The 26263-nt window shown below is 38.0% G+C and overlaps 1 protein-coding gene across 1 annotated transcript in view; it reads left to right on the plus strand.

Moving 5' to 3' along the window:
- Positions 1 to 19800: 19800 nt before the first annotated feature.
- The window catches only part of LOC149790152 (frizzled-5-like), a 176346-nt gene continuing 169883 nt past the window's right edge, over positions 19801 to 26263 (plus strand). The window contains exon 1 of the mRNA XM_089972139.1: positions 19801 to 19865. The gene's annotated coding sequence lies outside the window, so the exon portion shown is untranslated. The remainder of the gene's footprint in view (positions 19866 to 26263) is intronic.

The following is a 26263-nucleotide window of genomic DNA, read 5'->3' on the forward strand; positions in this document are numbered from 1 at the left end:
ACCGCAGCTGGAATGGCACTAAAGAAGGCAACCGGAAATGGGTATAAGAAAAAAAAGGGGAGATCCACTCGCGGATCAGGGCTAAGACTACCGGGAACTCCACCATCATGGTATCCAAAAAAATTCTAACGCCGTTGAGCAATTTTGATTTACTCGATGCTGTTAAAAAATTGCGTATAAAACATTTCAGAGGAGTATTTATGCGAGATCAATTACCGACGCGGCCGAATAATCCAGAAACTGGCATTATCAATCTCGACAACAAAGATGGTCCTGGAACTCACTGGGTTGCTTACGCGATCGATCCACGTGGAATTATCTATTTCGATTCGTACGGTTTAGCACCGCCAACTGAGTTTCTCAGGTATGTCCGCGGAGTGCCTCGCACTCTCAACAGCAGATTTTTTAATATTCCAGTGTGGCAGTCGACGCTACCAACACAAACATTAGTTGATCCGCCCATTTGTGGAAACGAGGTTTTAAATGTTCTTGATGCAATCTCAAGAAATCCAGCAACTCCTCCGCATCGAGTAGTGTATGAATATACCGCATCGAGAAACGCTAGCGTTTCCAATGCTAGGCATTTTCATGCTCGCATTTGAAAAACAGCAATAAGAATAATGGTGGATATTTACGGAAGACCTTTCACAAGAAAAGTCAAACCAAGCACAGATGCTGATCTCTCAAAATATGCGACCCGAGATGAAGTCGATAATCTTTTGAATATAGCTGGAGTTGACCCAGATGAAGTTGCTATTTTTCAGGACAAGCAGGGAAAACTAAGAACGAGCAACATTAAGTGGAATGATATAATTCGCAAAGTTCTTGGAGCTACCAAGGATAACTTCGTTGCATTTAGTGATGGCGGCCGGATCAAGGACTCGAATATATCAATCGCAAGCATCAAAGACAGTATTGATAAAGGTGTTGATAAATGTGTGAAAAAAGCCGGTGACACGATGACAGGCGAACTTAGCATGAATGGAAACAAAATAACCGTTCTAAAAAATCCGGAAGGTCTCGAAGATGCCGCAAATAAACAATACGTAGACACCGTTGATGATAAACTAGCCACGTTGCGGTCAGAGTATGATGTTCACGTGAACGGGTTTAAAAGACTCCAAAGAAACCTTCAAAAAACTAGTGAAACCGTGGATAAGTTCTTTGGAACTCCTCCAGTCGTCGATGTGAAACTCGCTGATGTAAAGACCGACATTAACACGATCAAACAAACACAGCAGAATATCGTATCGGGTATTCCTGAGATCGTTAACAAAACCAGTCTGATTAAAGTCCCCACTGGAGTTACTCCCGGGCATATCACCAACATCGTATTCACGGTATCATCGGGATTCGCAACATGGTCACGACAAAATAACACTATCAAATATACAGCAAAAGCCACCGGTGTTTACAGGTTGTCTGTGTTTTCAGCCGCTAAATTTGAAATCTTCACAATATATTCTTGGAGACATTCCACCGATAAGTATTCCGGGGTTGTAACCGTAATACTAAACAGCGGAACCGAGGAAACATTTATGCTTGAAGCCGAGGACGATAGTTTAACAGCAACATCTTACTGGTGGTGTTTGGAATTCGTCGCTTCAACACCTCAATTGGTTACCGCGTAATTGAAAATCGGCAGCGATTTTTAAATAATATGTCAACGTTGAAATCCGAAGGATTTCCAGATGCTCAACAATATCGATACAATCAAGTCCGTGAGTGGCAATCTGAGTTAAAAACTGTCATCGAAGTAACCAGTCAAAAAGTAAAAAAATACAAGCGCCGCATAACAGTGTTAGACATCGCGGTTTATTCAGTATCTGCCGTTGTTGCATCCGCGGGAGTAATACTATCAGCGGTCACTCCGGTAATTGCAGTCGCGGCCACGATCTCTGTTTGTGCGACCACAACCACGGCAGGAGTTTTCGGCATCATAGCAAAAAAAATATCCTCGTGTGCTAACACAAAATTACACGATTACACGACAAAATTAAATACAGCCACGACCGCATATCAGAAATTATCATCGCTGATATCATCATCGTTAGACGCGCAATCCAGCGACGCCGCGTTGATATCAGATTCTGAATTCAAACTAATGTCAGATGCGTACAATGACTATTTGAAAACTAAACAAATAAATAATGTCACTGATGGCAACGCCACAGGAACTGCTTCAACAAATAGTCACAAACACAACGCCGGTAAGGACCACAATGATCTCAGTGTCCTCGACGACACCAGAATTCAGCATTAATTTTCCAACTCCAATTCCAGTGAGTGAAATCGCATTAGCAAAGCTCAGTGCGTATCACAGCTGGCCCAATATCAGGTCGGCATCATTTGGCGGTCAGCAGCCGAATAATTCGTTTGTGTTCGGGAGACCCAGCGCGGACCCACAACAACGTGAACTTGAATGGGATACAATTACGCTACCCACTGGGAGTTATCAGATCGAAGAAATCAACAATGAGATACAACGCCAAATAAAACGAATCACCGGCAAGGAAGCCAAAATATCTGTGACCGCGCACGAACCAACGCTGTCTGCGGTCATTGAAATCTCAACACCGGAATACGCCGTGGATATTTATAGCAGCTCTCTTCGAACAGTATTAGGATGGCCACGAGAACGACCCGAGGTTGAACCGGGTCCACCAAAACCTGAAAAATCGGATTTCGAGACCACGAAGGAAGAACTACACGACCTCGTGTACGGCGAGCATTTATTATTTCCAGATCAATTACGATCAGGCCAAGCCGAGTTTTCAACATTAGATAGACACCCCTTGGATATAATATATGTAATTTTCGAAGACGGGAGATTCCGTGAATACCTTCCAGAAGACATAGAAGCTCATTTTTTTAATCCGATCAAACAAGCACATAAACAACAGCTAGACCTGTTGCGAGTATATTTTCAAGATTATATCTCTGATATAACAAAACCACGCACGAACATTATCACCACCATAGAAAAACTAAACAAACTCGTATCCACGATGGAATTTATGAATCAAAAAGTAATTCAGAATCTACTGGATCTCAAAGGCGATTATGGAACCCAAAAAAGATCGAATTTTGCATCCCGATTTGGTATTCCCGTGAAGGATATTTCAGATTTTAAACTTCCTGGATATAACGTGCGCGAGCTGAGAAAATCAGTCCAGGATCTCATCGCGGAATCTTTCGAAGATATTTCTGCCACGTACACGCGAACAAAACCACAACCTGTTATTTTAAGACACGACAACAGTACAGCATCCGATGGCAGACACATCTCACCCGGGATCGTAAATATCACAGATGTTATTGCGGTCAATCTTGTATGTGACGTCATCGACGGTAGCTACAGCGCATCAGATACTACGACGGCGACGCAGGGGTTTATTCTGTATACGTTCACACCAAAAGACCCCCCTGGTTTTCTGATTGTGCAAGAACCAATCAATCCCGTCTATCTACGGTGTAATAATCCGTGGTTGTCAACGATAAATTTTAAACTCACCGACCAACGGGGGGGGGTTGTTGGACCTGCGTGGCGAGACTGTCTCCGTGAACTTACTGGTGAAGTCCTGAAACTCTTCGAGTTTCCAAATTGGAAATGCAAAGCATTTCTGGAAGAGTTTCCACGCATAGCGTTTCTCTGGCGATGCTAGCATGAGAAACTCTTCGAGTTTCCACGCTCACGCATTTAAAAAAAAACAGTTGTATATAATGTGTGAATACATTCACGCACGAGTTCATATTCATGATAAGCAAATTCTTCACGAGGCAATAAAAACCGCATTTGGAAACGCTAGCATGAGAAGTCCTTTGGACTTCCGGGGAAACTCAAAGAGTCAGCCCCGGGAACAGTATTTCCCCGTTAAAATAATCGTTGACGTGTATGGTGACGAAGACTTCTTGTTAACGTCGTCACAATTAACACAGCTACAGCAAAATCATATGATCACAGCTTGGTGTCAACGAGAACAGATTATGAACTATTCTCATTGTTGTATTGATGTTGAAACGCTTAAGCAAATCCTGGAAGTCTAAGGACTTCTCATGTAAAACATTTTCAAATCTGAAAACGCCCTTGAGAAGTCCTTTGGACTTCCAGAGAAACTCGAAGAGTTTCCACGCTCGGGCAAAAAAAATAATACACTTTTTTTTTACCGTGGAAATGTGCTTTACACTCGAGAAACTCTTTGAGTTTCCGGGGGGGGGGGGGCTAGCGTTTCTCAGGTTCTACTTTCACTTTGTGCTGTGAGTCACACGCGGCGGTTTATACTTCCTTGTCGACCTCGTAGTCACAAATACTAGTATTTTCGTCAGAAATGCAAGGCATTTCCGTGTCTAGATTCTTTATATAACCTTTTAACCGTCTCACCCTGGTGCTAATTAATTTTCGAGTCTCATACTCGCTTGACAATACAAGACGAATCTTCTCAACTGCACGGCACAGTGGAATAAATTCAGATACCTGATTTTCAGTTATCCCGGCAAGTGATCTGTAAATGCGATCTTGCAAACCCTTAATGAACCTATATCTGGCAGGGAGATTGTTCTTCCCCGATTGTGATAGCTCATTCAAGGATTCAAAATCTGACATAATTGTTTCAGTGTCTAGTAAAATATTAAAACCTCGCTGTTGTAATTCTTTAATTTCAACAAGTATGGTATTTATATTTTCGTGATTCATATTATTATATATTTTTATATTTTTAAATGCATGAGCGATGCTAGCATCACCAAAAACAAAAATAAACAGATAGATGATGAGCGGTTATCACTTACTGGGTACTCTTCACCGGCCTACGGTTCTTTCATGAGTCCTTTGTTAGGATTTTTTTTTCTTGGTCTTATATTAGACCTTCGTGTTGTGATTTTTCCCTTAGGCACCTCATGTTACCGTTTATTTTTGGCCAACACTCTTTCTGAATGTTTCTATTGGTGGGCACCCAGGTGACGTAGAGCTTTATGCATCCATCTATCTGTTTATTTTTGGGGGTCACTCACCCCATGAGGAACTTCTAGATCGTCAAATAACGGTCTAAAAGCTCGGGAGGGACGATACAACACAGAACAACCTTTAACCTCTGATTCGAGTGTCATAGCAGGCAAAGGCACAATGAACATGTAATCTTATCCCGAGACCTTATCCTATGACGACACAAACATACACAGGTGGGTCATTTTCTACGATCAGCAGCAGAGCAAAACCATCCATTGAATCGACCATTGGATGGTGCACAAAAGACACCCGCCATTGGCGGATTAAATTTATGGTTTTGCTTGCGCTGCTGACTTTCGATCGACCCAAAGGTCTTAGGGAGCGATTTCGTATATAACCCAACTGTTACTTGCGAGTTGGAAATTCGCTCTAGCAGTGGGCGGGACTTGTTTAAAATATTTTAATTGTATGTTTTCTTAAGCGCGGTCATATAACAAGCACAGAAGAGCAAAACAGTCGGATATATTCAGTAAAACGAGGATATTGTTTGTAAAAAAATATATATTCTACGGTAAATAAATGATTACATGTTATGAACTCGATAAAATATTTTATCAAGGTGGCTTTCTTAGGGGGGGCAAATCCTCTGACGACGACAACTCTGCAAAGCGTTACACACTCGTGGAGGAGTTATCGTCGTTTGTGTCAGCGATAAGAGTTATATAACAGAATGAAATCTTCTGTTTGAGCTTCTTTGAAAATGCTGTTTTGTAGATCCCGGTTGCGACATGCTGTACAACAGGTGAACAAATACCGAAATACCTACTGGCGGCGTTTATTGACTGGAATACAATTTCTTCACCTGCGTTTATAGATTTAATAGCTCTTCTTGCAACTGTTTTACAACGCCCTGTGTTACCCAGTAGGCAGTTCTTGCTCTGAGTGACCACGCGAAGATTGTTTATAGAGTTATCAAGTATGTTACCGTTAATGTGATCAATGACAAAACCCTTAGGGATCACTCCATTAAAAACCTCATAGACGAAACGATGACATAAATACCTCTTTGAGCACGTGGCAGTAAATCTTAAATAACCAGCATTATCAACTGTACCAACTGGTCGTCTTCGCGTGCAGTGTCGCACCGTGCCATCTCGGTTTGCCTCATAATTTGGAATAGTTGGATGTGGAACAAATTCTTGTTCGGGGGGGAATTCTTGATTCATTATACTATAAGCAAATCATTTGTCTAATTCATAATTTGTCTGAAAACTTATTTATGTAATCACGCTCCGAGAGAGTGTTCGAGGCTGGATTTTTTTTATCATAATACCGTTTTAGTTCTCGATAGCGTTTCCCCCCACACGCTGAACATAATTGCGTTTTTCCTCGTACTCCAATGCCGCATCTGATACACGGTATCGGTCCTAGACTCCCACCGCGGACCTGTTGAGCATGTTGTCCACAGTATTCGCCTCTGCAACGTCTGCTACACGGCGCTGATGAATTTAGTTTAATCCACTTGCATGAGTGCGCTTGCGCACCAGAGAAATGCTTTGCATGAGCGATGCTAGCATCGCCGGAGAAACTCTTTGAGTTTCCGTTCATTATATATAATATTTTTGTCTATTTAAATACTTGTCTTAATTATAATAATGAGTTTTGAAAGACTATCCAGAATAAAACCTGGAAATCTCCAATTTCCCCGAGGTCGATTCGATCTTGACCGGTTAACCACTGATCGTCGACGAAGAGAGTTAAAGGAACTGCTTGGTGTTATCAAGAATGCCAAGGAAGAGTTTCGTCGTGATGGTGCCGCACATGTGTGGTCGACATATAAAATTATCCCCGACGCGAGCGTTATCATTGATGCTACCATGAACGATACAATCGCGCGTAACATAATTGGGTATCTCGACGATAGAAGATATTTCATACAGATAAAATTTATTGTCAAAGTGGTCAACGAAAACGACGATGACACGTGGATTATCAGTGATAAAAATGATCCTATCCTTGACATTAAAAGGAAAACTATTTTGTTGAGCAATAATTCTAGACCAGGAATGTTGACGGGGGTTGATATACCGTATTACGCCAGATCGTATCCAGTAACTGCAGTCGTTTACGGAATATATCCGATAAAGAAACAAAGTGTAGATAAACTCACGCCAATGAAAACATCAGTGGTGTTAAATTGTGTAGCTGAGCGAGTAATGGAACATTTTAAAAACGCAGCACGTGGAAATGGTCTAACTGAGATCAGAAAAAATAAAATAACAACATGGGCTAATCGAGTCAAAGATGTAGGGGCGTCAATTAAGGATGTTGCCGCGCTAGAAAAATTATTAAGATTTCCTATAACGGTATTATCACTAACAGGCGAGGAATTGTATAAATCGAAATACAACCGTAGTGGAGCTTCAATAACAATTATTGATCATAACAGCCACGCCTGGACGGAATCAGTTAAAATATTTCCACGCGATCGTGTTATAAGGTATTATTCCGCGGGTATGTTTGATTGTATTTATCAAATGAGTAAAACCGATCCGGTATCGGTATGGTTGTTTAGAAGTTCTGAAGTTGGTGATTATGACCAGTTCGTGACCCCGAACGGAGAAATATATAGAACTGCGGAGTTACAAAATGAAATGAAAGCGCTCACAGAAAAATATTCAACTGAGCAAGTTGATCAATTACTAACTAATTGTTTTACTGTTCCAAGTGTTGCCGCACATATAGCACGACAAAAAAATAATTGGAAACCAACCATGAAGAGTTTTCTCGAGAATGTTCAGCAGAGTTGCATCGAATACGGACACGGCGGTTTATGGAATAGTGTATTTGTTAGTGATAATATGGTATCGGTGGATATGATTGCGTGCTATCCAGGAAGTTTTCTTGGCTATGGCGAATGCGCTGAATACTTTAAACGATTTGGACATCCCACAAATTTAATGACAAGAGTAGCTATTAACGGACCTTTACCTGATTTTGACCTGACTGGATTTGCTCGCGTGGAATCGTTCGAATTTGCAACACGGTTACATCCTATTAATTATGCTTGGTTTGGCAGACATTTCCACGAAAGGAAGTGGGTGCCGTTTCCGTTGTTGCGGTTTATGGTTGACAAAACAATACTAACATCTGTTGTTGTCAGTGAGGGGATTATTTGTTACTCAAAACAAACCTCAGTTTGGTTACCAACTCCAACTGATACTGCGTGTTATTCTGACTTAAAATTAAATTATCCTACAGCGTCTGAAGAAGAATTACGCACACTGGCGTATAAACATGATGAGCGCAACTGTAAAGATCTCGGCCGAAGATTGATAGGTAAATTTACTCAAGGTGGAGCATATGATCATAAACGACATCACAGTCGATTAATTATGGATGAAGAAGAATTAAATTTCATTATCGCTGATACTACTGCGAAAGATACATTTTGCAGCCGCGAGGATATAATAATATCATTGCCGGGGATGCCTGGAAAACGATTAGGAACAGTTGTTAGTTATATCGACGGTGATTCAGCTCAGTACACTCATTTGAGATCCTCTATGCTGGCTTATGTTTCTATAAATTTATTGTCGATGGTGAATAGAGTTCCCTTCGCGGTAAGGGTTGCAACAGATTCGTTTTATATTAACGAAGACGATTTAACAGCGTTAGATTTACCAACATCGGATGATCAATGGGGAACATGGCGAGTAAAAAAGGAAGAGTTGCACGCGTACTGTGAATCAGCTGATGTTGAAATTAAAGATGAATATCGTAAATCAACAACCTTGTCGTGGACAACTTTGTCGTTGCCTTCTGTGTACGATCCAATTGCTAGACACAGAACAGTTTATTTGAACGGACCTGGAGGCTGTGGTAAGACAACTCGTGCAATCGAACTATTCCGCGGTTCTGATTTGGTCGTGCTAACACCAACACACAGACTTGCCAGAGAAATGATACAACGCGGAGTAAAGGCCTGCACTTATCACGGCTTTTTCAAATACAGCGGCGGTACATGGACTCCTACGCGAATGGGAACGAAGTATATCCCGGAGAAAATCATCTGGGATGAAATAGACACTGTGCCGCTGGATACATTACAACGGTTCCTGACGTGGTTGTTAACGAAAAATACCGCAGTTGTGATGTGCGGCGATCATGGTCAACCACCACCATTTGTCGGCGAATCTCCCCACGAATGGTTAAGAACGTTTGTTGATTATTACGAGGAAATGCGTGATGACATCAGAGCGCTTGATGACACATTAAAGGAGTTTAAAAAACTAATTAGGCTACAAACCAATAAAGTCCAATGTGAAATAATGCGTGAAATAATTCCAGAGACTTCATTTGATAACTTTTTAACGGCGTGGAAACCAGATGATTTAATTGTTGCAAGTAGAAAATCAGTCAGAGATACACTTCAGCGGCGACTATTTCAGTTACAGCGGCAGAAATTTCCAACGTTGGAAGTGCCGTTATGTTATAGACCAGATGATACACGATTGCAGAATATTGATGTTGATATTCCCGGAAAACCAGAGAAACAAAATTTAGTATTGAATGATATAGTAACAGTTAACGTCGATGCGGTCGAAGATGCATTAGCAATAAATAAATCACCGTGGACACTAGGATATGCTATGACGATTCATTCAGCACAAGGATTAACTATTTCTGATACAACTGTTTGGATCGTTGATGACCGCATCGAATGGTCAAATTTAGTTTATTTAGCCGTGTCCAGAGTAAGAAAGATGGCTCAGTTACGAAGAATTGTATTAGATACGTCAACGAAGTCAGCCGTTGTTGAGTTAACGCAAAAAGATCAAATAAGAAAAAAATTAGACAGTTACCGACAAAGCGACAAGAAAAATAATAGAGAGTTTAACCTGGATATCAACGCTGTGTTGTCGTTACGTGAGCGTCAGAATAATCACTGTGCGAGTTGTAATTGTTTATTGCTGTGGCAGTATCCGAAAAACGACCCAAGACAATTTACCGTGGATAGAATAGACAGCAATCTCGGTCATACGCGTGAAAATGTAATGCTGACCTGTCTTGAGTGTAATCGACGCAGAGGTGTTGCTGCAGTTATTTAAGTGATCGAGGTGGTAATTGTGTATCCGTGGGAATCACCTGAAGTTGCTCGCGTGTGAACCCACGCTGAGGAGCAGTCGAATCTAATCTGTAGATTGCGTTTCTCCCAGTTGATCTGGTTATGCTAGATATCTTATGTGTTGTAACGCTCCATATAGGATCAGTTGCCCTTTTTTTTCCTCCTTCGAGTTCGCCGGGTTCGTATAAATACCTAACGGTGACATTACCCAGCAACGGGGACGCTAGCGTCGTTGGCTGCGTTGAAACACGTTCACTGACGCGGGGTATATATTTTTTTGTGATTGCATTTACAGGTCTCATGTTTGTTGTTCTGGTAATTTCATTATTCAGTGCGGCTATCACGTTTGGCAGTCTTGCAACCCATTCACGAGATCTCGTATCGTAAATGAATTCCCTCGCGTACTGGTATCCGAATAATCTCTCAGCGAGTGTTCTATTAAATCGCTCAACAATTGCCTGATCCCGATGAATTTCAGTATGTCCTCGTCGTATGGTAACGTTATGCTGCTTTGTCAGTGATGATACCGCGCCCTGAAATTCCTTGCCAGGATCAACTTGTAATAATCGAGGCCAGCTTAGAGGTCCTCGCTGATAAATTCGTTTAAACGCAGAGGCGACTTCGGACGCTGTTTTAGTCGCTAACGGTTCTGCTTCTTTGTATCTACTAGCAACATCAACTACTGTTAGCGCGTATTTGTATGTTTTTCTACGGACAGTATCATGAGGCAGGAATAGTATGTCAGCCTGATGAACTTCATTGGGGATACTAACATCAAAATGTGCAAAATTGATTTGTCGAGGTGGTGGTAAGTAGATTTGCCATATTGCTTGTTTTGATAGCCAATTTTTGGCAACCTCGCGTGTTACTGATGCCGCGTTGGCGAGTTTATTAATTGCTGAGTTACCTCTCCAGTATCCGGCCGGGGAATAATAAATCGCTTCCATTGTTATTAATTATCCAGCGCCTAATGCTAATTTAGATTTCATCGCTGATCTTATTAACCAATTAGCGAGTGACTCCTTAAATGATTTATTTTTTATGGCGCTTAGTGCATGAATTAATTTCACATCCGCGATATGCCTGTCTTGCAGATCTTTACTTCGATAAGCAACATCATGCATGTGACACGCTGCGTCGATAGCGTTTATCGGATACTCTCCCGGTTTTGGTTTAGATTGTTCATCAAGTCTGATATCTAGTCGTGTCCCTGGACCGCAGTAATTGTATCCTGGGAGATGTTTTTCTCCCGGATATTTAGCCCAAGGGGTACCTGGAAGTCGTCCGAGGGTTGCTGCGATGTCACCTCCGCTGACTTTGTCAGGCTTTTTTTTTGAAATCTAAATTTTTTTGTGCCACATCGCGCACACTTACCAGAAAGTGCTTGTCTGTTATTTTTTGTTGTAATGGTTGTTAGATCATTCGTAGGGGTTTGTGCCTTACACTTCACACAATATAGATCCATAATTATTATTCCTTATATACAAATGGAGATCACTGATTTTTCTGCGACGCGAAGGAAAGAACCAGTCAAGCATAATTCCGTGCTACCAAATTCTATCAGAATGATCATCATAGGACCGTCAGGATCAGGTAAAACACAGCTGTTGCTGAACATGATAATGAAGTGGATGAAATGGGACAAACTATACTTGATAGCTCCGTCTGTGGATGATCAACGTTGTTATGATGTTATAAAAGATTTTAATGAGAGTGCAAAAGCGCTGAGTGAAGACGGCGAGGATGTTGTTGAATTTATAACTGATATTGAAGAAGCTCCGTCCGTGGAAGACCTTAACGGGGAAATAAATAACCTAGTAGTGTATGATGATGTGATGCTGGACAAGCAAAAAAATCCTGCAAGAATATTTTCACGAGGTCGTCATAAAAACACTGATGTGATTTATGTTACTCAGCGTTATACACAAATTCCAAAAGTAATCAGGGATAACTGTAATCTTCTTGCGGTGTTTAATGGAGTTGATGTTCACACGCTGAGAAATATTCATCAAACCTGGTGTAGCGGCGATATGGATATTAATAAGTTTAAGAATTTCTTTAGTCGCGCTCAAAGAAACCAGCACGGATTTGTGACAATAAATTTACACGACCCGCGTACACGATACCGCGTCGGCCTTGATACACTATTTGCGACATAAAAATGTTTTTCCTTGGAAATCTTCGTCTTCGTAGAGCAGCAGGGGGGGGCGCAAACTACACCTGATTTTTCGATGATACCTCACCGTGGAAATTATGTCGGATACGAGTCGGATTTATTGAAGTAACTCGCGTTATATCAGCGGAAATACAAAGCATTTTCAAGGACATTTTTTTTTTGTCTCGTTTTCTGAATAAAAGTGTTATTTCGTCGAAATAAGCCCTCTATCGGGAAAAGTTTCAGTGGAAGGGTTATCTCGGAAAAGTATTTTGTAGGATTCGCCCTCCCTGCTGCTCCTAATAGCACAATTATACCTCACCGGGATATAAACAGCCAATAATTATTAGCCTATTTATCTGGGACCTGCGTAGGGGAACTGGTCACTATTCCGTCGACCGTATAATCAAATCGAAGCCCCCTGTCCTACATTGCTTCACAATACGCATACGCGTCCGTGTACAATTGGAAACGTATAATAAAGCTTCAACCTTTTAGTTGATATAACTTTCTGGGCTTTACTTTAACAGAATGGCGCGTTTATAATTCAAATTATTTGGCAATGGTCAAAAGTGACCAGAGTAAGAGATGATGCATATTCGAATGTGTACGGTAATAGATCGTACTGCCCATCATCAAAACCAGGTGTCCTTCTTCAGACTCTAAGATCCCAGCTTAATAAATCACATGGTGTTGAAAACTTGATACGCTTAAACTATACGTGGAATTAGTACTACGGTCACTTGGTTGTACATGAAGTTTTTTTGGGGTAATTCCACCGAACTATACTTGTACGTCATCATACGAGGTACGGAGTAGTTTTGCCCAAGTAATCGGTAAGACTTTCAGTGTTTGGGAAATTGCATAGCTCTTCTTACCGCCAGTCAAAATTCTGTTGGAAAAATTTTAAATTTAAAAAAAAAAAACAAGTAAACACGTTATACACGTGTGAAGAATGGATATGCCTGAAGTACTTATTTCAGTTTAGCTAATTATCTTGTGTTATTACGATTTGTCTGGTTCTCGTTTGTTATCATGATCCTTCAAACAGGAAATAGACTGCGTAGTTCTTAACACAAAACATATTTTTATTGGATATTTGTGTGCTTTGTCTTTTTTGCAATGCTTTCAAAGCCACAGAAAAACCATGACGTGCATGTATTTGTAAAAAGAGTTCTATGAACGTAAGGCTTGATCCTTTTTCAATCCTATGGATTAATATTTTTGCACTGAGAATTTCCGAGATGCATTCTATCACGAGACTAATTACACCTGCGATTCCAGAGATGTCAGTGCGAAAAGACTTTGAAATCACCATTTATAGCGCGCAAAAGAATAACTCATTTGAAGAAAAATATGCCTTGCTTATATACGACATAGCTGAACTAATAGTTTTCCCCATTTTCAACTTCGATGTAAATGTTTCCAGGTATAGCAGAATGGAGGAAAAGCGATTTCTCAAGTGAATGTGATTGAAAGAAATACATTATTTTCATTATATAATTGATTTCCTATGTCATGGGGCTTCACAAAAATCGAGAACAGTTGTACCTTTCATGTGATGTTAACAAACCTCCCTGCAATTTTACGTCCATTATTAGAAAGATCAACAAGATCATCATTAAATTCATGTGTTAAATATTCAACATCAGCCTGAGAAAGGTAAGGTAGAATGTAGAAACTTGTTGCAATTAGTTTAGAACGTTCGTTATTGTGTTTTACCGAGGGATTTCAAGTCTTCAAAATCATCGTCCCAGAGTGGTCTTTAGAAAACTTAAAATTCTCTCGCAGCTCATGTCCGTATCCATCCATACATTCATCCATCCGTCTGTCAATCTATCTATCTATCTATCTATCTGTGTGTCTGTCTGTCTATCTATTTATCTATATATTATCTATCTATCTGTCTATATATCTTTCTATTATCTATCTATCTATATGTCTGTCTGTCTATCTATCTATCTATATATCTCTCTATCGATCTATATATCTGTCTATATGTCTGTATGTCTGTCTATCTATCTATCTATCTATCTAGATATCCAGATATCTATCTAGATATCACATGTCCTTTGGCTCAGAAAAAAAGTTTTCATATGTCAAATATAACAAATAATTTTCTGGAACATCTGAGTGAGTAAAATTAAATCTGTAAAAACTGTAAAATGATTAGGACAGATGTTGAAATATTGATAGAATTTATACTAACATTGAGAGTGAGCCTAGTTCAGTTACTCGTATGAAGGCTTTATAATCTGGAGTTAAATTTTCAGAAAATTTGTGCTGAGAAGATAGATTTTAAAAATGACAATATATATCTTGAAACATTCACACTTATGAGAAAGATTTGCCTCCGCTCGATACAAAACTTGATGTAGCAGAATGGGAGAAAGACGCAAGAGCTGCCATTTTTCTGTGGTGGTTATAGTGATGAAGAATTAAAAAGAGGCTTTTAATTGCATGAATAATCACCATTCATCAGTTTAAATCAAAACTAACACGAGCAAATTAAGCGTTGGCTTCTTAAATAGCGTACAAGGGAAATAATATTGCGAAAGCGTAGGTGGGTGGGGGCAATCTAGGTGCATGTGTATAATGCAAGGAAACTGACGCTCATACATTGCCAGACACAAATAATTTTTAATCCGCGGTACGTGTTCAAGAACATTGCTAAATCCAAAATGTTGAGGTTCCAGCGGATTTGCAGTGAGCCCCAGGACTTTCAATGCGCTCATGTGTTACTTTTTGAAGAATTACGAGACAGAGGTTAAAAAATGAGGGAGCGTAGAAAATTTTAATCTGAGACTTACGAAGAAATAACTATGCACAATGTAATACTATATAGTATTCTTTTCACTATTCATTTTGATAGACGTTCCGCTTCTGCACCACACTATGTTAGACAAAACTGTTGTGATTTTGCAACACAAAGTTTTTAAAGCTTGTGCTTCTCTTGCAACTTACAAAAGGAGAAAGAACATTTGATTCATCCCTACGAGTATAGTACCTGGCTGCTTTAGGCGAGAATTTAATGGTCGTATCTGTGTGATTTTCTAATTAATTTAGACACAGCAAAAGTCTTGAAAACAAGGTTGAAATGTTAAGATTAAACAATATATTTCGTGTTAAATGCAAAATATTTTTTACGTGATCTATTGCTTTAACTGTAAAAAGTAGTATGATGGGGAAATCGAGATAAAATTACTCGTTTGGGTTAACCATCAAAGAGCAGAAATTTATAATGAAATTCCACCGACGGTGTAAATTCGACGTCTGCCCTGTGCAGTTTTAAGACTTTTTCGCAAGCCTTAATGCTATTTTATATGTATTTATTGTACTAAACAATGTCCAAGACCAGTGAGATATATAGATTATACGTATCTATCAATCTATCTATCTATCTATCTGTCTGTCTGTCTGTTTGTCTGTCTATCGATCGATCAGTTTACCTATGTACCTACCTGTCTAGCATATGCCCTAATTTACACTTCCACCTAATGATGCATAGTCTTAAAAAAAAGCCAATGTTTATTTGTCTCTTTTGCTCATGACAGCATATTTACCTTCCTGTAAAGACATCTATCCATAAAGGACATGCATACCTTCAACTGAAAGACATATACCAATAAAGGACATAACCATATAGGACATACTACCTTCACATAAAGACATATATCCATAAAGGACATACCCATATAGGACATACATACCTTCAAGTAAAGAACATCTACCAATAAAGGACATATCTATAAAGGACATACACACCCTCATGTACTAGACATCTATCCATAAAGTACATACATATTTACATGACATACATACCTTCAAGTAAAGAACATCTACCAATAAAGGACATATTTATAAAGGACATACACACCCTCATGTACTAGACATCTATCCATAAAGTACATACATATTTACATGACATACATGCCATCAAGTAAAGATCATCTACCAATAAAGGACATACCCATATTGGACTTATATACCTTCATGTAAAGATATTTATCCATAAAGGATATACATATAAAGGACATACGTACATTCATGTAACAGACATCTATCCATAAAGGAATACCCATAAAGGACATACTACCTTCACATAAACACATCTATCCATAAAGGAATACCCATAAAAGACATACTACCTTCACATAAACACATCTATCCATAAAGGAATACCCATAAAGGACATACTACCTTCACATAAAGACATCTATCCATAAAGGAATACCCATAAAGGACATACTACCTTCACATAAAGACATCTATCCATAAAGGAATACCCATAAAGGACATACTAACTTCACATAAAGACATCTATCCATAAAGGAATACCCATAAAGGACATACTACCTTCACATAAAGACATCTACCCATAAAGGAATACCCATAAAGGACATACTACCTTCACATAAAGACATCTATCCATAACGGAATACCCATAAAGGACGTACTATCTTCACATAAACACATATATCCATAAGGGACATACCCATAAAGGACATACTGCCTTCACATAAAGACATCTACCCATAAAGGAATACCCATAAAGGACATACTACCTTCACATAAAGACATCTATCCATAAAGGAATACCCATAAAAGACATACTACCTTCACATAAAGACATCTATCCATAAAGGAATACCCATAAAGGACATACTACCTTCACATAAAGACATCTATCCATAAAGGAATACCCATAAAGGACATACTACCTTCACATAAAGACATCTATCCATAAAGGAATACCCATAAAGGACATACTAACTTCACATAAAGACATCTATCCATAAAGGAATACCCATAAAGGACATACTACCTTCACATAAAGACATCTACCCATAAAGGAATACCCATAAAGGACATACTACCTTCACATAAAGACATCTATCCATAACGGAATACCCATAAAGGACGTACTATCTTCACATAAACACATATATCCATAAGGGACATACCCATAAAGGACATACTGCCTTCACATAAAGACATCTACCCATAAAGGAATACCCATAAAGGACATACTACCTTCACATAAAGACATCTATCCATAAAGGACATATCCATAAAGGACATACTACCTTCACATAAAGACATCTATCCATAAAGGACATACCCATAAAGGACATACTACCTTCACATAAAGACATCTACCAATAAAGGACATACGTATACTACCTTCACATAAAGACATCTACCAAAAAAGGACATACAGATAAAGGATATACGTACCCTCATGTAATATACATCTATCCAGAAAGGACATACCACAAAGGACATGCAAACCTTCAAGTAAAAGACATCTCCAAATAAAGGACATATTTATAAAAGACATACATACCTTCATGTGAAAGACATCTTCACATAAAAGACTTACATTGTATGTTTCTTGAGTTTTAAAAAAGTGCTATTTTACTTTTTATTTCTTTTTTTTCTTAATAAGAATATGTTTTTTCAAAACGTTTTTGGATTTCTCTTTTGAAAAACACTGTTTATGTATATTATGCAGATTAAGTTACCATTCGCGACCAATACCTCTTGTATCAGTAAATGGGACACAACACAGTCTGTTGCAATATGGATTAGATTTCATATTTTCTGTAACAGCGGATCGTTTCCTGTCATCGCTTGCCAGTGTGCGACAAAACCCCACAACAACAAACATCAAACTGGAGAATCATTTGATGGATGCCATGAATATTGGTACAATTTTAACCGAGATATAGGGAAAACAATTAGTGCTTTTACGAGCTTGTTCGTCGACATCTCTTGAATCAAGTATAAACCTTTTATACGCAATGAAGATCCAGATACCATGTCGTTTCTGTCTTTCTCTTCTGTAAAATTAAGCGTCCAGGGATTGGAGCCCACGCAGACATGATGAAAGGTTTCTACCACGCCTTGTTGTGGTATACTAGATAAAGGTAGGTTCGTTAAGTGACGTCCTAGAGATTGGGCTTTGCATGGATAGGTTCATCTGGTTCGAAATAAAATATGTCATCTCACATTACAATCTAAAGAGAAAAATAATAATCAAAAACCAGTCTTACTGGTCACTACCAGAATGACAAACATGCACATAACCGTGCCTGGAATTATTTGTCGATTTTTGTGACATATTACATTTTATTTCATCATTATATGTTATTGAAGGGTTTAGCTGCACATCAACACAATCTTTTGGCAATATAGTGCCAATTGAAAGTGTAGTCCTAAGACTATAATGCAAAACGTTGCGAGAAACGTTGGGTAGGTAAAACCATCTGAAGAAAAAAAAACCGTCGACATCTCGTCCTTCAAGGTTCAAAACCTTGTATTTCGTACATTGTTAGTAGGGCCGGCCCAATCGTTAGTAATTGTTAAAACGTATCGATAGAGAGTAAGAAATTTTAAAGCGATGGAAGAAAATTTTAAGTTCAATATAATATAAAACTTGTCAAAGAGTTTATTTTCAAATGCTGTTGACACAGCCCCCCCCCCCCCGCGTAAAACCGGAGGGGGGGGGGGGTGAGCGCCAAAATGATCCAAATCGGACCTTGCGTTTGATAAGGCCAGAACTGATTGTATGAATTCAGCTGGACTCACAAATGCATTTCAGGGTACCGCTCCGATGGCCCAGTAGTTAGTGCGCCTGGCTCGGATGCGGGAGGGCAAGGGTTCGAGCCCCAGCTGAGTCAAACCATAGACTTATAAAAACAACTGTCTCGTTAGGCGCTCGTATTAAGAGGTTAGTGCCATGACTGGTCGGCCTGATGTTAGGATAATGTTACTGGGTACATCATGCTACATGTCTACGGCATAATGCCCCAGTGCTAGACATCACTATGAACTGGCACACTGCAGACATGTTAGCGATATGAATGTAAAATGTTTAAAACTAAGTTAAAACTCCAAATCACACACACACACACACACAGACACGCACGCACGCACGCGCGCGCGCATTTCAGGGTACTGCAAACACAAACAGAACAGACAATGCCTCTATATTGATCAATAATGTGGGTACTATGGTAAATTTATCTGACCATACTTGGTCAACTCCACTGACTTGTGTCCATTGATTGCTGATAACGGATCATCGTAAGCAGGACAGCCAGGTGTTTCATTCAGTCTAAATATTCATAAATATAAAAGAAAGTTCCTGCTTTTGTTATATGTTCACGAACTCTGTTGTCCACGAACCATAATGCACCTGTTGACCTGGCTGAATTCGCACAATTTTAGGTTATAGAATTTTGTAATTTCATTAATGAACAGGACAAGAATAATATAAAACATAAAGTGGCAAAAAATTCACAACTTAGTAATGAATCTTTTTCTCTGATTTCAAATGACTGTTTGCACTTAGTTCCATCTGTAATACTGACAATCCTATATTAGCGAAAATGAAAGCCACGATTTGTCTACTTAAACAAAAAAGTATGACATGAACTGAACGACTTCCATTAGGACGCTTCACCAAAAAAGGCAAAAAATTAGAAAGGAGTAGAAGCCGTCAGGTGCACGTTTGTTTTCCCTGACGTTGTATAATTTTAATTTTCATAATATATTTGGACGATAAAACGTTATTTTGTTCTCCATTATAAAAGACCCATTCGCAGTGGATTGCCTATTCACGGATGTGTAAGGTAGGGCATATTAGCATGAAAGCTTCACCCATTTTTAATTTTCCTATTTGATCTAGAGGGGAGAAAATGTTATTTAATGATATGATTTTTAAAACATGTACATTTTTATCTAAAATTCTTGATTTACCTTTAATGACACACGCACACTAAATTTTACGATGACATTACATTCGTCGCTGTGCACTTTATCTCTGTGTTTCTAATGGGTAATTGAATAGTCTACGAATAATCCGTGATTAATTATTCACAAACATCTTATTTTCTGACATTTTTGACATGTTAGATTCACACTACATAGGTCAACATGTGTCGGGTTGAAGTGGCAGACTATACGTGTTCAGGAATCGCAGATTTTGCAAGTATTGAGCCCACATATTAGGGACGTCTTCAACTATAAAAGTAAATATACACGTGTCTGTTTCTTCGATCTTATGCAGTCCAAGATTTTAATATACGGCCTAGAGCCATATTTCCGGCGGGTGAAAACATTTTTTTTGCTCGGTCCTAATAGTTCTTTGATCATTTCTTACTTTTCATTCACTAAGATCGTCGAATTTCTTAAAATCAACATTTTTTTAAAAAAAATCATAAAAATACATGAAAATAAATGTTAATCTGTTACTAGCAATACAATGTTAACTCTTAAAAAATGTGGACCGAACAGATTTTATTTTTCGCCAAAGTCCGAGAATTTAGAACCAAATAACTCACCTCCTCACAAGAAGAAGAACTTTAAATGGCTACTTCTGACTGGTTCAAGTCATATGATGACGTATTGGTAAGACTATGGAACTGAACCAATATGTAGTATGCGTGTAGCACAGTAGCTAGCTGGGTAGATAACTTTCAGTTTAGTGTGCGATATTTAATCTACAATTTTCCGAAAACGAGAAGAGGAAAACATAAATTCTATATTCCAAAATAAAATGTGTATTTCATTATATAAAAGAACAAATGATCGGTTTTTGCATAATAGCAGTAAGCGTGAAATAGTAAATATTTCTTAAATTAAATGATGGACAGCAATTTGGACACTAATCTCAGGATTATTTCGTAATTATCAAAATCTATCAACAGCCTGTAACATATAGGCTGTTTCAGATTTCTGCTCAGACTTGCACATCTGTAAATTCAAAACTGGAAAGGATGATATTTTTTAAAATTTAAGGGTTTATACGATGGTAAAAACCATTGCGATTGACATGTAACTCTACTTATTTTAACACTGATTGGTAGTAATAAAAATGTGACGGTAAAGATAATATTTAAGGAAAAAGAACGTTTTTCTTGATATCATTTCTGTAGTTTTCGTCCGCTTGGAAATTTGATATGGTCTAATTTTGTCCCATATTTTAGTAACGACCTCCAACAGCTACATTCTCAGTTCTCAGGTGAATAGGCCATTTACACACACACACACACACACACACACACACCTACCTACCTACCTAACTACCTACCTGCCTGCCTGCATGCATGCATGCATCCATCCATACATACATACATACATACATACATACATACATATAGTTTAAGTGGATTGAAACATTTGAATATCTGGGACCATAGTTGATGTTTGTATTTCTTTTCATCGTGCCAAAATGTACACGCAAAGGCCCATGTTCCTGAGACACCCTGTCACTCAACACAACATGAATGTCTTCCTTTTTCTGCCGCTTAAAATTTGATAGCCAGTATCGTTCTTGCTCTATGACAATAGACACGGGAGACTGTCTGCTCCCAGTGACAGTTTTCTTGGCTGCTAATGGCTTAAACGGGAATAGGAGGTCATTAATTTACCGCCTCACCGGCGTTAACCAGATCTCACATATAAAGACGTCATACATCATCACATGGGGAAATACTTCCATTATAACTTATATATAAATATGTATCGGATATAGTGACATACATAACATGTCATGAATAAGATGTCTTAATTTTTGTACACTTACTCTTTCTCTGCCGTTTATTGGCATTGACGTAGCATGCAATATATGGTGGCAATGGCAGGATGTTTGAATGCCATCCCAATCTGTTCATGAAAATTGTTTTCTAGTCAGATAATCATTGAAAACTGTCTTCTAAAGTTAAAGAATCATTAAAATTTGGTTATAGATTATAGCTTTGTCATACACAGGGCCAGATTTAGGCTTAAGCTAAAGCTTAGGGCCTCAAAGCATGTATGAAGAGGCCTTTTAAACTTTCAGATTTTTTTCAGTTGTTACTGTTTTATTATAATTTATATTGAAGTAATAATTTAACTCGTGATTTTTCTTCATGATGTTTTTACTATTGTTATTTATGCAATATATTTTATATAATTTATGATATAATAGTGAGGGAAGCAAATTTCCAATGTCATTTGTTACATAGCCTTAGTCTCTTTTAACGCTTATCAAATAGGGCCTCAACAGTTTCCCATAGCGTTGGGACTTGCCATGTCTAAAGCAGGCCATACAAATTTTGCGTTGTTGAAACAGTTTCATGAATTTACGATTCCGCATACTTTCACTGTGTATTACATTGTTCACAAATACATAATGGATCTGTACAATCGCGCATAAGTCTTGCATGACAAGTTTACTTGGAATCGCAGAGATACAGAGAAAGGTTGCTTGAGGATTAAATATGACTTCATTCGTGAACTAATTTCGAATGGAAGTCCCGAAACTAAGCCATTACAGTAGTCGCAAAATGCTGGAAGAATGGTGGTACTCAATTACGATTTCAATGCTTTGTAGGTAATACCCGGACAAAAATATTGCAAACGCAGTATAGTTAATAAATACAGCAGAAAATGGTAGTTTTACGTTTATTGCTATAATTTATGGATCTGCTGGTCATAGACTAGAAGTACTTCTGGGATGGTCCGTCGTTCGTCCATTGGCGTAAAATACTTGCAATATTGACTGAAACTTTCTAAACACATTTATCTCGTGACCTAGTTGGTCCTAAGTGGAAATGGTAGTACGCGGACATCCAATATGGCTATCACAGCGGCCGTCTTGAAATATTGTTATCGTCACTTCTGAACGGATGGTAACATTTCCGTCATTTTTATACTAAAAATCTTCTCATAATATTTAGTTGGTCCTAAATGAAAATGGCGTTGCTTGGATATCCAATATGGTGGCGCTCTACAGTTTCGCATTTTACATAGAGAGTTAGAATTTTAAAGAAAAAGAATTTACCTGGCTTTCCTCATTGGTTATACTGGCTATTTAAAAAAGACCTTGTAAATCTTATGCATAATTCAAATAACCTTTAATTCCCTTTATTTTGGTGTATGATTGATGGGTGTAATATGGGTTATAGAGTATACAGCTTGGCCTTACTCCAGATGTGCACCTTTCAAAACAGTGCTAGCTCCACTTGGTCATTTTCACTTTCTGAACTTCAGAGGTAAATTGTATAAAAAAGAGCAGATAACTTTTTTTACATTTTATATATTTGGTAATTCATTCGTTGCACTTTCAGAAGCTGGTATTGTCTGGTCTGTCAAAATTCATATTCCCTATTGTATATGGATAGTGTACTTTAGACTAATTCAGACTGATGTTTTAGCACAAGGAAACAGTCATTTTAGTTAGCAATGTGCTTAGAACATGTACAATTTCCAAAAGAACAATATCCAAAGAAATATTATCCATATTACATTAATGCAGCATATAGGTGTGCCAACATTCTCTCCATTGTACATGTTTTAAATGCAAACAACTTCACCTTACATACGTCACTCTCTCACTCTCTCAAAAGCACATAATAACTGGTGAGCGCCCCTTATGGCAGCAACGGAGGATATCTTGAAAATCTTGTTATTGTCACTAATCTGGAATGGATGGTCATATCAGCATCTTTTTTTATACTAAAAGACTTCTCACGGTATGTTGTTTTGTTCTAAATGAAAATGATACCAATGTGATATCCAATATGGCCGTCATTGCAGCCTTTTTTAATTTATGTTATCGCTACTCATCTTGAATGGATCTCCCTATCAACATAAGGCTTTTCTCCAAAACGACTTCTTCTCATGTCTAGTTATTTCGAAACATTTGTACCTATTTGATAAATAGTATGACCACCAGAGCTGCCATCTGGAAAATTTTGTTATCGTATGGTGATATTAGCATAAGTTGTCAATGCGACATCTTGTTGGTCCTAATAAAAGTGATGCCAGTCATCCAATATGGCCGTCATGACAGCCATCTTAAAATCCTGCTGTCACAACTGTACTTCAACAGAAAGTGATATTGACATGGAGTTTTCACCACAAGATTTATTTTGATGTTCAGGTTTTCCGTGAATCTGAAGTCCATTATTGACACCACAACTGCCACCGTGAAGTTATAGTTATTGTTACTCCTGAATGGAGAGTCATATCTTTAAACGCTATTATATCTACTCTTCTGCAAATGGATGCCTAAATCAGCATGAAGTTTTCAGCAATAAATTTCGTGCGATACCTAATTGGTCCTAAAGAGAGAGGTGCACAATGTCTGATCATTATGGCATTGGGTTTTCACCAAAAGACTTTTAATGAGGTCTGTTTTTTCCTAAATTAAAATAATGACAAGCCAGTATGTGTATCACAGCAGCTAATTTGAAATTATTGTTATTGCCGAAGAATGTCAAAGACGGTTACAATACTCGACAATTAAAGGAATAAACGGTCTTATCTTAAATTCGTGGATATTCGTTTCCCTCAATAGAGTGTCAATCCCGTCGAGGGACTCTTGTTTAGAAAAAGTAATGAGAGGATGCAGAAATAGTGATCCATTGTCTTTATACTTGTTTTGCTGCGTGCAAATATATTTCAGTAATTTTTTCGAAAAGTATCAAGAAATTAAAACTTAAACATTTAAACATTATTTAATTTCTTAATTGGCAGTTGATACGTCATTAATCATTTTGATCTCCAAAAGCCGCATTAGAAGTCTTTAAAAGTTATGCAACATGTATGTTCTAAACATAAATATTACCAAGCAGTTGCGTGGTTTGGTAATAAAAACCTTTAGTGTTGAAACATTTCATCAAAGGTTAAAATGACGGTAGGCAACAGAGCTGGAATTACTGGGTATTACGTTTCTATTTTCTAACAGAATATGATAACACTTATTGATGTGAGTAAATGACAGAAAGATAGAAATATGCTGAGCATGTTATCCAAGATAGAAACATGTTGAGCATGTTATCCAATATAGAAATATGTTGAGCATGTTATCCAAGAAGAATACTGCGCCAGTTGGGAACAATTACATTTTTAAATAGGAACCAGCTGTTTTGCCCTACCAGACTCATCAGATAACAATGTTAAAAAAAAGAAAATTAACAGGTGGTTTTAAGAATGTTTCTGGAATTTAGAGATTTAGTAAGAAAGAAACCTCGATACCATAGATTGCTTTGGGAGTAATGAAAATTATTCATATTAATAAACATATGATCATGAAAATTGCATAGATTTTTGAGTCGTTTTCATCCGAATGAACATTTGCTTGAAAAACAACTGTGCCCATAAAAGAAATATTTTGGTTGAATTGGGAAAAAAATATCGACACCATTTAATTTTGTCAATAATATGTTATACGCAGTTAAGATGACAGCATGTCAAAGAAATATAAAGAGAAAATATATTGATTATGTAGATCTATAAGGGTGTCAGACTGAAAAAGCTAGTCTTTATGTAGAGACTGGAGAAGAAATTGTGTGTGTGTGTGTGTGTGTGTGTGTGTGTGTGTGTGTGTGAGAGAGAGAGACAGAGAGAAAGAGAGAAAGAGAGAACTTTTAAATACAAGTTGCTATAGATATGTAGCCTTTGTAAGGAATTATTATAAAACTGATAACTAGGATGTGGCTTACACGTTGTTTGAGAGAAAATGTCAAAAGAGGTACGATAACCGCAAAATGACATGGATAAAGCAAAAGCGGCTAATGATCGACGATTAACGGTAACAGCTTATGTTAATTTCCAAACCATGACTTATCAATATTGAGACTATAGTTTTAATTTATTAAAATATGAGTCTGTTTACTAACAAAGTAGTTTATGGTGATCTCTGTTTATTTGCCTTTCTTCTTTCTTCCTGCTTTATATATTTTAGTAATAGATTTATTTCGTTATCTTGTTGCGATATAGTTCGGCGTCATTCCCGTTTTTTTTTTTTTGGGGGGGGGCGGCATTTTTAAGTTTCTTTTCTTTCTTTGTTTTGTTTCGGTTTGTTTTTATTTTGTTATGTTGTGGGTTTTTTATTATTTGGTTTTGTTTTGTTTGAATGAAATATTGCTATCCAGTAGTAAAAGTAATATGCTGCAGGAATCCCAACCAAGGCATCACATTTCTGCCTCGGGTAATAAAAAGGGTGGTTTTTGTTTTCAGGAACTGTCAACAGTGTGTCGTT

This window comes from Sinohyriopsis cumingii, chromosome 10 (genome assembly GCF_028554795.1).
Source record: "Sinohyriopsis cumingii isolate HCF-2022 chromosome 10, ASM2855479v2, whole genome shotgun sequence".
NCBI classification, from domain to species: Eukaryota; Metazoa; Mollusca; class Bivalvia; order Unionida; family Unionidae; genus Sinohyriopsis; species Sinohyriopsis cumingii.